The 14,447-nt window shown below is 31.0% G+C and overlaps 1 pseudogene; it reads left to right on the top strand.

Moving 5' to 3' along the window:
- Positions 1-14,447, top strand: part of LOC136982321 (ATP-binding cassette sub-family C member 4-like) — an 82,330-nt pseudogene that overhangs the window by 44,464 nt on the left and 23,419 nt on the right.

The raw sequence follows: 14,447 nt of genomic DNA, 5'->3' as shown, positions 1-14,447 counted from the left end.
ATTGAGAAAATATTCTTATACATATACGCACATAGTTTTAAAATGTTTATGTATATTATTTATGCAAAACACTTCCTATAAAATAATGGAATGACATTAATTTTCTTAGACGTCTTTATTAATGTCATTGTTAAAAGAGATTCCAATTACTTCTGGTGAAGTATCTGTGAAAGGAAAGATCGCTTACGCTTCTCAAGAAGCTTGGGTGTTCAACGCAACTATCAGAGAAAATATCTTGTTCGGAGAAGAATATCAAGAAGACAAATATATAAAAGTTTTGGCATATAACGGCTCTAGAAAAGGTAAGATGTATTCTACTCTCAAAAGCCCTACTTTGATTTTCTTACTTCGTTTCTAGACGAAAATTGATTTGATCAAAACTACAAAAGCAATTTTTTTATTAAAAAAAACTTTAATAAAAAAGTTGATTTTGGTCTTTACTAAAAAACGTTATAGGAGGCATAACATAAAATTGAATGTTATTAGCCCAAATAGTGCTTTTGAATACAAAAGACACAAATTTTTTAATCAAAACACCATATTTGTATATTGTATATTTGCATTACCAGTTCAAAAACCCATTTGTGAACATACCAGTAATAAGATTATAGCGAGGTTGCGGTCGAAGTTTTCCTCTCTAAATCGTGAAAGTCAAACGTCAAGCGCCGCTATTTTGTAAGCGGCGCTTGACTTTCGACGTTTACGTTTTAGAGATGAAAACTTCAGCCGCAACCTCGCTAATTGTTATCGATAAATTCGGTAAAAAGTCAAATACTTTTAGAAATAAATAGTTATGTTTAGTTTTAGTAAAGTTGTCAATGCACATTACGTAGAACATAATTATTTTGTATTTTTATATTTACTACTTTTAGGATATTAGCTTATTTCCTAAAGGAGACCTGACAATTGTAGGGGAAAGAGGAGTGATAATGAGCGGTGGTCAGAAGGCAAGAATTAATTTAGCAAGGTGAGACAGGTCTTACCTAAAATAAAATTTCTAGGTGTGCAAATATAAAAGTACAATTTTAATAGGAATAAGACAAATATACCGCAATAATAAATACATTTTAATGAAACTAAAATATTGTTTATTCGTATATTGGTTTTGATTTCATTTCATTCTGATAAATAGTGTCACCTAAACCTATATCGTTTCACTTCTCAGCGATGTTTTATTAATTCCCCGTGGTGTATTCCTGTAGTCGCTACAAGATAGAGAAGTAAAAATAATGTAAAATTTAAAAAGTATATTTTTGTTCAAATAAAAACAAACGGAGTATTTTTCTGTTATCAGATAAAACCACTTTAGACTGGTTATTTTGTGATCTGATAGTACGGGCATCGTGTGCTTGACTTCTATACTTTATCTGACGCGCTCTCTTCTACTTCGTAAAATAAAACACGGAAAATACTATTAAACGATGGAACAAAAAATGGTTTTATTTATTTATTAATGGTGATACATTTTTATATTTTCCAGAGCGCTATATTTGGATGCTGATATTTTCCTCCTGGATGATCCACTGAGTGCAGTTGATGTTCCAGTGGCAAAACATATCTTCGAAAAGTAATTATTTAAATAATACTTTTGAACATTTCAATTCATTTTAACTTTCACTCTATTTCAGGTGTATAATGGAATATTTGAAAGACAAGATCTGCATTCTCGTTACGCATCAAATACAATTTTTAAACTCTGCATGTAAAATTTTAGCGTTAAAGAAGGTAAATACATTAATTGTTTATTAGTTTTGTTTTGTAAATTACTTCTTAAGGTAATAACGACATTCTTAATCTATTTTAACAACTTACGAATTTTAACACGAAAGTGCAAATAACTCAACACAAAATGTTACGAAGTTCATTGAACTTATTAAATAAACCATCACAAAAAATATTATATAATGATTGCATAATAATATACTGTATATGGACAATACATCGGCTATGTACAGAAAAAAATATTCGGGAGGGACGTTTTCAGGAGAATGACAGTTATTTCAGTGTAGATACATGTTGAAAATTTGTGAAGCTGCATCAGGCCAGTCTTTGGGTGAAGCAAAAATCTATGACAAAAGACTAGTGTTAATGATTTATAGCCACTGTACTGTACTGTGGTGAGTTTGAAAACAGCTACATTGTTTTTTTTCTATGTACGGAAGTAAATACAGAATAGAGATTGCATTACCAGTTCAAAAACCCATTTGTGAACATACGTAATAAGATTATAGCGAGGTTGTGGTCGAAGTTTTCCTCTCTAAAACGTGAAAGTCAAACGTCAAGCGCCGCTATTTTGTAAGCGGCGCTCGACATTCGACGTTTACGTTTTAGAGATGAAAACTTCAGCCGCAACCTCGCAAATTATTACCGATAAATTCGGTAAATATTGGTAAGCAAGTAATAACTTTTCGAATTTAAATTTGTGTATATTTTCAGGTATACAATATTTGTATATATAAAAGCATAGAATTAATTGTATTTATATACACCATTAATATACTTTAGGGAAAATGTGAATTTTTTGGAAATTTCAATGAATTGGAAAATTTGGAAATGCGTACAGGAATACTACAAAAGGAAGAAGTCTCTGAAAATAGCATTGATTTAGAGACTGCGGTTTTTAATGATGATGATATAATTGGAAGGTTTCAATGTGATATGAATGATGACATAGAAGACAGAAACAAGAGTAATGAGGTAAGAGTTATTTATTAAATAATTATCTGAGTGAAAAATTTCAGAATGAAATAAGTGATGTTCAGCAGTTCACATTTTTCGATTGATTTCTCCAAGTTTTGTACATAATGAATTTATAATTATAACAAATAATAATTCGATTTTTGGAATAAATTACTGTTATCAGTCTATTTCTAAAATTTATCAATATAAACTTTTTGATCGAGTAATACTAACATCAATAGACGTATTTATATTAACATTACAACTTAAATGGCAGAGCCATCAGTTTGAATGCAAATCAATACAATACTAATTTTAAGAAGGGGCTACTTTATATCAGTATTACACAGAAAAAACAAAATACTTTTTGTGCGTTTCAAACGAATTGCAAACTTAAATACTTCAAGTCTTTAAAATAATTTTGTTATATTTTCTCTTACTTCGGGATATTCTTAAAGTATTTACTCTTTCAAAGCTATTTTATATCTAAGATTTAAATCAGAAACAGAATTTTCTTACGATGTTCGTTATAGAATATTATTCTATAACGAACATCGTAATAATATTCGTAATAATATTCAACTATAATAATATTCTATAACATCGTTATAGAATATTATTATAGAATATTATTCTATAACGAACATCGTATTTATTATTATAATTTTATTTTAAAAATTTGCTGACAAATTTGCACGTTAATAAAAATACGAAAGACTAAAATGTTTTCACTCTCGCCATGTCCGTTAGTGAAAACATTTTAGTCTTTCTACGTATTTTTACGAATATTATTATAAAGTTGTATAATAATTAAGAATACTTCTAATTTTAATAATTAATTAAGAACAACTCTATAATATTTTCGTTACAAAGTGTAACGAAAATATTACAGAATGTAACGAAAATCTTGTTAGAATATATCGTCGATTTCGAATCATATTCGTCATTTTATATGGAAAACTAACATTGGAGATATAAATATTATAATTTAATATTCTGATCTTTTCCACAACAGAAAACATTAGAAGTAACGAATATTTCATACGAAATATGTTACGAAGCATATATTGTTCTTCTTAAATTTTTCTCAAAATTATTTAAAAAACTTAAATAATTTCTGGGAAAATTAAACTGAGCTGAGCGGTGTAGGTTTTACTATTTCGGCCGACACGAATACACAGATCTGGTGACATGTTTTGTAACGTTCTGTCTAAAGCAAGTGAAAATCCACAAGTTCAAGCGAAGACGTGAATGTCCAACGTCATAGCAGAAAGAAACTTCAAGAAACTTCTCAAAACACTGAATGTGCAACTAGCGGCATACACGTGAATTCAGAATCTGGTTAAAACACGCACATGTGCGTGTTTTAACCAGATTCGTGTACACATGTGCGCGTGTTTTGGAAAATTAAATTTTTTCAACGTCGTACATGTTAAACTCCTGTCGTAAAGAACAAAATAAAAATTGTGGTAGAGATCGATGTAAGTTGACAGTAATCGTAAGCTCGATTGACGTATAGCGCGACAATCAAACCACAGGATTTACATGGCAAATTTTGAACTCAAATGTCTCATAAATAAATATTAATAGATAAGTCATATAATAAATAACTCTCCATAAATAAAATTTCAAAATTCGTTTTCTCATCACATCGATCTTGTCAGGTTAATAAAGAAATAACAAGCAGGTTACAGAACAATAGAAGGGAATTTCGCTATTGGGTTATTATGACATCATATAATAATAATTTTTATCAAAAACAGTAATAAAACAATAACGTATATGAATTTTAATAACGTTTTGTAGGTTATACTTGTATCTAAATGACGAAACCTCTTCAACACTTAATAAACAATACGTTTACCTTATTAATTATTCGTGAACTCTATCTGGCATTGTTTTAATAAGATATTTCTACTTCTCATCTGTGAATTCGCGCCAAGCATCAGTTATTGCCTTATCTTAAATAATTCTACTGATATATATTGCTTATTATTCCTATATAATTTCCTTGATAAGATACCAACATATCTTCGATGAGAATAATATCAGGTGAACATGTAGACAGTCAACAACATGCACACCATTTGCTAAAAAGCAGTGCCGAGTTGATTTAATTATGGGTGGGTTGTTTTATCCTGTCGAATTTAGAAAACTACTCTCCAATTTGTCCGCAAATAGTATTATTTCATATCTCATATGTAGTATTTGCTGATATCCTATAGCAGGGGTTCCTAAATTTTTAAAGAAGTCCACATTACTAATTTTGTACCCGCTAAAGGCTTGTATTTGTAGTTCTTATTTAGAGGCAGAATTTGTTTCATATTCTTATTGCGTATATGACTAGATAACTGTACACTGCTGATCTTAAAGCATTTACGACTAGATGAGGTGTAATTTGCTTCAGCGCATTGTACAATTGTTGTTTACAGCGAATTTAGTTCAGGGTGTTTTCCAGATGAAATTTTGTTGTTTAATCTTCACTACATTGATTTAATTTTCCACAAAATGATGAGAATGATGTTTATCTTTCTATAATAAAACCTATAATTTATTAGGTGCATTCCAGAACTATATTTTATAGAAATTCACTTCTAATATACCTGCGGGCTATTTTGCATATTATTTGCAATTTGACGGCAGAAGCACGTATTTCTTTATTATTTTGGGACAAGTATATCCTATCTAACATTATTAAAATTCATTTATATTGTTATTTTATTACTATTTATTGATAAAAATTATTTTTATTATTATAGGATATAATAGTGAACCAGTAATAGATTTTATTTTGTAGTTTTGAAATGGGTGTTTGAAAAAGAATAGTGAGGGAAAGAAATAACTGTTAATGTGACAGAAATGACGGGAAAAGGGAGCTAGGTAAAGTAACTAAATCACAGGGACGATTGATTACATGTTAATTTAGCTTATAAATATATATTTTTTACTATTATGTCTAGATTTATTTATAATAGCAATGAAAAACCCCTATAATCAATTTAAGAATGTTTTATTTTTGAGAAGTAGGGGAGAGCGGAGCTACAAGTTCCGTTTTTTAATCAACCTTATATTTTGTTAAGGAAACATAATTCTAGCATAAGTATTAAGAGATTAAAATTTAGTAATATATCTAACTTTGCTATAAATACAGTTTTTGAGGTTGATTTTTTATAAGTTTTTTTTATAATTAATAATACAATACCTAAAGTCGGAAAGTAACAACTTACCCCGATTCGGGGCTAGTTGTTAACAGGGTGAGGCAAGTCGTTACAAGATCTATGGAAGGTGTAATATGTAAAAAAAAAATAATTTATTTAACTAAGTATGTATTTAAAGACTAATCAATAATATCTTATCAATAATTAGTTGTTTTTCTTAAATTTATTATAAAGAAAACATTTTTACGTTTCAACATTTATAACTTTTACTTAAAGAAAAGGGAGAAAGGAACATCCTTTCCAAGTTCTTGTATAACACCAGAAGTTGCAGGCAAATTTACAACTCCTGATGACCCTGGCTGACCCAAGATTTGTCTTTCGTCAGTAAAGCTTACATTTAACAAATACTCTGCTAACTTGTTTTCCTGTTCTTCAATAAAGACCAATCTTACTTTTTTGTAGCCAATCGCAGCGTTTTCTACTCCAGATTTCAACTTCTTTACAAATCTATATAACGTCATATGACAAATATCTAATTCTCTGGCAACAGTTTTTATTTTTTAATCATCTTTAATAACTGCATCTGCTGCTCTTTGCATCAACTCCTGAGATACAGAACCCCGTGTTGTTTTTCGAATATAAGTCTGCATACTGCAAAAGGAAAAAAACATTATTTTTTCTGCATTACCGGCACAGATGAACTGGGGCAAGTTGTTCCAAGGTCACAACACGCCCCCAAAGAAGGGAACATCTAGCCCCGATAACATATGGGTTCAAAACAGCAACTATTCGATTAGGTTACCAGACATATACAGTTTTAGCGTAGTATATCAAGATACTCGATATATTTTTGAATAAAAATACCAAACAACTAATCGCTAATTATTAAAATTCGCCAGATATACCAAAAATATCAAACACGAAAATATTTACTTATGTGGATCAGCGACGTACAGGGTCTCTTTCCAATGTACCGGACGTCACTGGCTTGATTAAGATAGCTGCCGTCGGTGTGCAGAAACGTTCGATTTCATGACATATTTACTAATTATATATATTTTTTTTCCTTGTGGAGCTATTTCAATCGGAACAACTTACCCCGGGAACTTTTAGCCCCGCTCTCCCCTAAACTTATTGTTCTTTGGACTTCTTTTGAAAATAATCTACAGTATTTACGAACCTTTAAAATTTTCAAGGCATACCTACGCTCCTTTTGCGGCACACCGGTTGAAAATCACTGTCCAGACGAAATTTTAAATTCCGGTTTTGTCACGACATCGATCTTGTCGAGTTGTACTATACATACTTGCAAAAAGTCATCTTTAATGGTTGCGTAGTTGCTTGAAACTTCGAAAACACTTTCTGACTTACAAAAACCTCTGCTTAATCTTCGTCTTCGTTGAATAAATAGTAGAACTAAACGAACATTTTAAAATTTATATTAATTTACTTTTTAAATCATTGACATAGAATGAATTTTATTTTTAAATTAAGAATATAAATAAATATTATAAATGATACAATTTAACCTTTTTTTATCATAAAAAATGGCTTTTAAAAGAGCTGGTAGTTGGCCAGTTTTAAAAATATCGGCAATTCTGGCCTTTCTCATAAGAACGAATTCCTATTTAACTGCATAAAATACCGACTTGACAAATCTTTTGTTCGTCCGCACGGATTTCTTCTTTCAAACTTTTTTTGGGCCCGCAACTCCGGGTTCGTCTCCACTTCATTCGTATCTTTGTTTTCGATTTCTTCCTTTGCCGAGTTCTTTCCTTCTGGCCCTCGATTAGTTTGATAGAAATGGAGGCTCTCTTCTTGTTTCTATTTGATTTCACCTTTTCGATCTCGGAAAGATCGATGAGCTCTTTTGTAGAAAAATTTTACTGTTGTAAAACTAATAACTAAAGTTAAGTTTGTTAAACTGATTGTTCAAAAATGTGATCATTTATTGTATTTACTTTGTTGAGAATAATTGACCATTAAACATTGCTAGTTTTTAAAAAAAAACTGAAAAATTGTAGTGGTCTTATAATTTCTTAAAAGATAAGACATTTCTTGACAAATCTCTTGTTCACAATTTCTAGCAACACACAATCCTCGCCTAAAACAACCGTTTTGTGGAGGGTAAACGTCCTCAAAAACGAAAACTGGTTAAAATGTACTCTGATAACAAAGCCGCAATTAAAAACAAATAAACAGAGTGCCCAAATTATCAGAGACAGTATTGAAATATTTTAATACATTTCAATACTCTTCTTATAGGGGTTTTTCATTCATTTAAAAATTTATGAAATATTGTGTTGCTGGATCAGGTATCAAATGAAGTTCGTTTAGTATATGCTTACAGCTAATTTTTATGTTTATATTGAAAATATAACAAATCTGAATCTATGTATAACCCCGCTTGTAATGTACTTTTTTCCCATATAAACTTTCAGAAATTTACGTAAACTAGCGTACATATTAAACCAGTTGCTATAAGTAATTCTGATTGCAAATAAACAAGTTTATTCCCATAACTTCCTACCATGGATTTCTTTAGTTCATCCAAGAAATCGTAAAATGTTTTCGAGAAAGGGGAAACACTCTCCAGGGAAAACTAGGAAAAAAACTACATTTTAGTTTTACACATCCACAGTTCTTTGAACTATTTCTTAAATCGGGAAGTTTATGTAGCAGATTTGACAAAGTTGCCAAAAGAATACATAAAAATTCTGTAAGCTGAATGCATAGTGTGGAGATATATCCGAAGGTGTAAATACAATCTGTAGAAATCCGTAGAAAAAAACAAAATTATAAATTAATCATGCAAGAGCAGGCGTATTGTTCGGACCAGAAATTATCTGATGTTGACAAACGCTGACTGGAAGAAAATAAGAAGGTGAGACAAAGCACCATTTCTTGTTTATTCATCAGACTATATACCTAAAAGAAATATAGGCAAGAAATCTAACTCTGTGATGAATGCCCTGGGTCTCTAAGACCTAGCGCGACTTTTGCGAAAAAATTTGTATTTTTATTTTATTAGGAATATTTTGGTCTACTAGGTACTTCCTAACTCTGCTAATACTTTTGAAATCGGGTTTTACTGAATGGCCACCTTGCACTTGCTTCACTGTATTCACTACATCCTGGGTCTGTGAGAACTTAGGCATTCATTTGTGTAAGTGATTGTGTGTTTTGATGTAGATGAATAATGTCTTATTTTAGTTATTTCTTTAATAATTGATATTTACATAATACTAAATTGAGAACTGAAAATTAGTATTTTATATTTATTGATCGACGTATATAAATAACAGTGTTTTCTTATCAAACACGTAGTGTTATGCTAGAAAACCACATTTACGGGTGCAACATTCGATACAATTGAAATATCTCGTTTTATATTGCGGTTATTTATGAAAATATTAAAGAAACAAGTGACGAAAATGCTGTTTTGGAAGTTTTATTTCAATGCACTGAAAACATCTAACTCCTTTTGCTCTGTTTGTAACTTTCTTATGCTGAACACAGTGTGAGAGTCGGGAATTTTAGAGAAAATACTCTAGAAAATTAATAGAAAATTTGTTAAAATTTAATGTAATAAATCGAAAATTTTATCAATCAAAGAGAACAAGGAACAAATGTATCCTGTGTTGACAGCCAGTTCCTGAGAGAGATCTTTATCTCCCATGACTAAAAGGCTGACTAAAACCAAAAAGACTCATAATAACACCCAGTCAGATGATCCTTAAGCTCGATCTCCATTGGAAGAGATCTGGAGAAATTAAAATGAATAAATAGAGGACACACGCTAAACTCGTGGCAGATATCCGTAAGAAGGTAGCCACATGTAATTAGGCAGTTCAACAGAATCCGAACCTTCCATAGGAGACCATAAACTGCCATAAGAAAGTCTTCCCGCCAAACTTAGTATAAGGTGTGCATAGAAGATTGTTCCACTCATTTTGCATTCTCCTCCCGATCTTCTCCCTACGTAAAGAAGAACGTAAAGTCAACTGAAGCCAAGAATAAACCTCAAGTGAAGGTAATATGAATTGTTAGTTTAATGTAAACTCTCTCTCTCACGCTCATAGATTAATTAAGAATAGGATAAATAGTTTGATCTCTCTCCCCAAGATAGGTTTTAATATATGATATTTCATTTATAATCCAATTTATTTGTATTTTTAATTCATTCGATTTAATTACATTTTATTGTTATTTGTTTAATATGGTTTCACCCTTGTCTCAAGTCTTAGCCTACGTTCACTCCACTTACTCTCAACCCTCCCACTCGACATTCCTCGCGAACGAACGTTAGCGTGCTTAACGCTATAACTAGGCTGGTGTCAGGAAAATCAAACTTACAGGGGATCTTTCCAAACACTTGTTTCACATTAAGTCTAAGGAAGCCATCCTTCGACAACCGCGAGCCAGTCTTACTGACTGCACTACCGATTAAGCGGTAAAGAGTACAATCTAAACTCTCTACCCATGGCTAGCCCCTCACAACAGCATTTGTGAAAAGAAAAAAGAGCCCGATGTAGATATTGAAAAGAAAGGAAATCTGAATATACCTGTAAAAAGTGCAATATATACATCTGTTAACAGCATTCACGTTTTGTTTGTGAAAGTTCGATAAACTAAATAAATAAATAATAATAATGAAACGATTTTTTATTGCCTGTTAAATAAAAGTCTAAAAAAGTTATGTAAAAAACATAATATGCAATCTTACGTATTAATAAAATTTTTATAAGTATATTTGTTACTTGTTTGTTTTATTATACAGTTCCAAATTTTTTTTAATAAAAATGTTACGTAGTCAGTTGCGCTGGTCTGTCATTCAGGGTTAATAATCCACCATGTTATTACAGACGAGTTAAGAATACACATTCTTAAGTGAATTGGCGCATAGGAAGTTAGAGGTTTGTTTCCTGCGATGGAACTACGAAAGATTAGAATATATATTATTCTTCGGAAACATCTACACAAATTAAAACGTAAACTTTTCGAAACACGAGCCTTTAATTTCCAGCACGACAACGCCGTCTGCACTATGCTTGGACCAAATCCTGGCTGCAGTCTTTGATCATATAAGTGTACTCACTCCCCTGACCAGAATTAACCAAGACATGTCTTCGACAGAAAATATGTGGAGATGTTTTGCTGCAGGATGCTTTAATTTGGCACTAAATACATACATACATTATTCAATACATAAACATATTTTAACAAACAATATAGTTTTATATAGTGATGACAATTTGGATCCGTTAACATAAATAACGAAGATATACATGTACATTTTTATTTCCGTCCGTCTCGTGTATAATCTTGGCATATTGGAGGGACTGGTTAGTAAAACAATGACAACTGCATTTCAAATTCTCCAACTTTATAAACGTTACTTTACAAGGAAACGAGCTGTAAACATCTTTGTAAATACATACGTTGGTTCGTACCTGCTAAGTTCAACTACAGGAGCGAAAACGTTGGGATATAACAGATTTTATGGGATATCACAAACAAATATTACTTTGTATTATATCACTTGCCTTCTTTCATCATGTCCAGTAACGTCTGAAAGTTATTCGCCTGTGACGACATAGTACGTAAAATGTGTGAAAATAAATGCTAAGAAATAAAAGTCTTATTTCACAATGTTAAATAATTAAACTTACATTGGCCTTTTTTTTTTTTTTTTTTGCTATATCGAGTGTTTACCAGGTCCTCCAATTCGGTTCAAGGAAGGAATTCAAAAAAAATATTAGGAGTTAAGAGTTATACGGAACTTATACAGAATGCAACTTTTGTTTACAGCGTTTTTTATTCTTCGATTGTCAATGATAATGTTTTATTCAGATATATTTCTTATTCTTCTGTTTTGTAATTGTTCATTTTGTATTAGAAAAAAAGCAAATATTCAAAGAGTGAATAGTCTTTCATTCGTCTGTATGAAATAAGAATAACATATGTAATTTCTATTTATATTAAGAAATTATCTATTAGGTTCTTATAGTCCGAAAAACATATTAAAATATTTATTCCAAATTTAAGCAAAATTCAACGAATAATTTATATACGTTTTAAAACATTATTCCTTGTAGGAAGCCGAAAATAACGAAACACCACTTGACAATGAAAGAGTTAAGAAACCAGGAATTTCAGTTTATAAATCATACGTGAATGCCGGAGCGGGACTTTTCTTCAAGATTGTTATTTTATCCATGCTAATTATATCGCAATCCCTTACAAGTGCCAGCGACTATTGGCTAATCAAATGGTATGATATTATTATAATTAATGTATACTTTGAAACGTAAACTGAATTTTTATATAAAATGTTTAATCAAAACATCATTACATTATGTAAAGTCCCATTCAATTCGGTATGAAAACAAGTTACCTGTATAATGAATGAAAAAATTTTGTGAGTTGCAATGAATATAATTTTGGATCTCTAAATATTTCCATACAAGTATTATAATTTGACATTTAAAATAAATTTCAGCATAAAATTATTTAATTTATATATTTAATATAAATATTTTTCAAGGAATTCGTGAATATTCATTCCAAGTGTATATCTTAAACAGGTAAATTTCTTTTTGGATTATAAATTTAAACGTTAAAGTGATTATTAAGAAAAATTAAGTTAATACTTTTGTGTAGAAGACATGTTTTGTTTGTAATCGTGGAAATGATTCATTTTCCACAAAATTTCAATAATAATCTCATCTTGACTACACTGCTTGATTAATGCAGTTGTCTGTAAGAACTGGTACTGAAACAATCAAAGAAAGATCTCACTTACACGATATCTTTTTTAGTGCCAAGCTCTGTGGTAATAGGTTTTAACTTCTGTTTCTTTAGCGGATTAAAAATCCGCTAAAGAAATGCAGACTGAAGAAATGTCAATGTATGGGCAATATTGCTCAGTAATTCCAGGCAAAATTAAGCTGCAATGAAATTGGTCGCATAGGTAAGAGATTGCGATGTCGTCTACAGTTATACATCTTACAGTAAATGATGGGAGTCTGGCTTAAATTTTCACTGAAATCATCATATGTATTTATGCAGATATATTATCATTTCATCATTCGGTATATTTCAACCTGATTTATATGTATTTCCTTATATTTAAATTACGTAAGTGCATTAAATAATTTCATTCTGTTAAACAAATAGAAAAGCACAACGTTTAATTGTTATTTCATGTTAATTTTCAGGTTGCAAGATATTAGAATCTATAACCAAAGTATAAAGAATCTCGACAACATTACATCTAACACAAGTATTTTTAACAATATCGAAGACAAAGATTTTTATCACAGTGAAGAATTCAACATGTATGTTTACATTGGATTGATATTTGCTGTATTTCTAACGACGTTACCTTCTGGATTATTGATATACAGATTCTTTACAATTGCTTCTTTCACGCTGCACAATAATATGTTGCGTTGTATCATTCGAACTCCGATTTCATTTTTGGATAACAATCCCGTTGGTATGTAAAATGTATTTATTTATTTCATTGTTAAGCTTGGGAGTTTTTAATGAAATTCGGTAAGAAATTTTTCGATAACATGTAACTTAGGTGACTACACATGCTGTTTATACTTTCGTTTATCGTATTACAAATATTCATTATTGATTTATATTACGGCATTAAATATGACAATTCATAGCCTAATACATGTTGTGTTCTATAAAAATAACTAGTAAAACCAGGTTGAAAAACTAAAGCTCAGCAAAATCAACTAACTAAATGAAATTTTTCAAAGTAGTTGCATAAGAATAACGGAATCAAAGTTGACAGTAACACTCAATATGTGAATAAAATGCACATTACACAGACTACAACTACGGAAAGTTTTGGATAAAGCATTGTTCCCATGATCATAAAACGGAAAAATAAGCATTGTCACAGAAAAAGGCATAGAGCTTTTCTTTGTGCCTCGAACTTTCTTCACTCTTACTGTTCAAAGGTGCTCTGGTATTCAACCAAATTATTGTAGGTGTAACAACATTAAGGGAGAAAGAAGTGCTCAAAACCTTTTTTGTGACAATGCTTATTTTTCCGACTTATAACCCTGGAGACATTGATTAACTCAGCAATGCGATTTCTGAAGAAAACATGCCAGTCCCAAGCCTCGAAAAAGGAGGAGGGTTGGTTATATGAGTGTGCTAACTATAAAACAACAACACGAATGAAATCTGATGTCAATACAAGCAAAAGATAAAAACATGTCGGCTCAAACGTCGCCTGTATAAACAAGATCCACGACACCAACGAAGCAATCGAGGTTGAGACGAAAAATTGGCTACCGAAAGAAAGAAAAGGAAGCTTGACCCAGTAACACGAGTCCTTTCAGTAGGAAATTAGAATGTCAGAACGTTATGGTCACCTGGAAAACTAGAGTTTCTTCGGAAGGAAATGGAGAGATATCAATGCGACATATTAGGCTTAGCAGAGATGCGCTGGACAGCATCGGGAGAAATGAATGGTGGTGAAGTCATCTGGTCGGGAAATGATACAAGTCATGAAGCTGGTGTTGGATTTCTGCTTAGTAAAAGAGCACGAGCAGCATTGTTAGGATACCATACAAATAATGC

The sequence above is a fragment of the Centruroides vittatus genome, unplaced genomic scaffold, assembly GCF_030686945.1.
Source record: "Centruroides vittatus isolate TY-2023 unplaced genomic scaffold, ASM3068694v2 contig_82, whole genome shotgun sequence".
Classification (NCBI taxonomy): Eukaryota; Metazoa; Arthropoda; class Arachnida; order Scorpiones; family Buthidae; genus Centruroides; species Centruroides vittatus.
The sequence above is the reverse complement of the archived record's forward strand: the minus strand, read 5'-3'. Positions and strand labels throughout refer to the sequence as shown.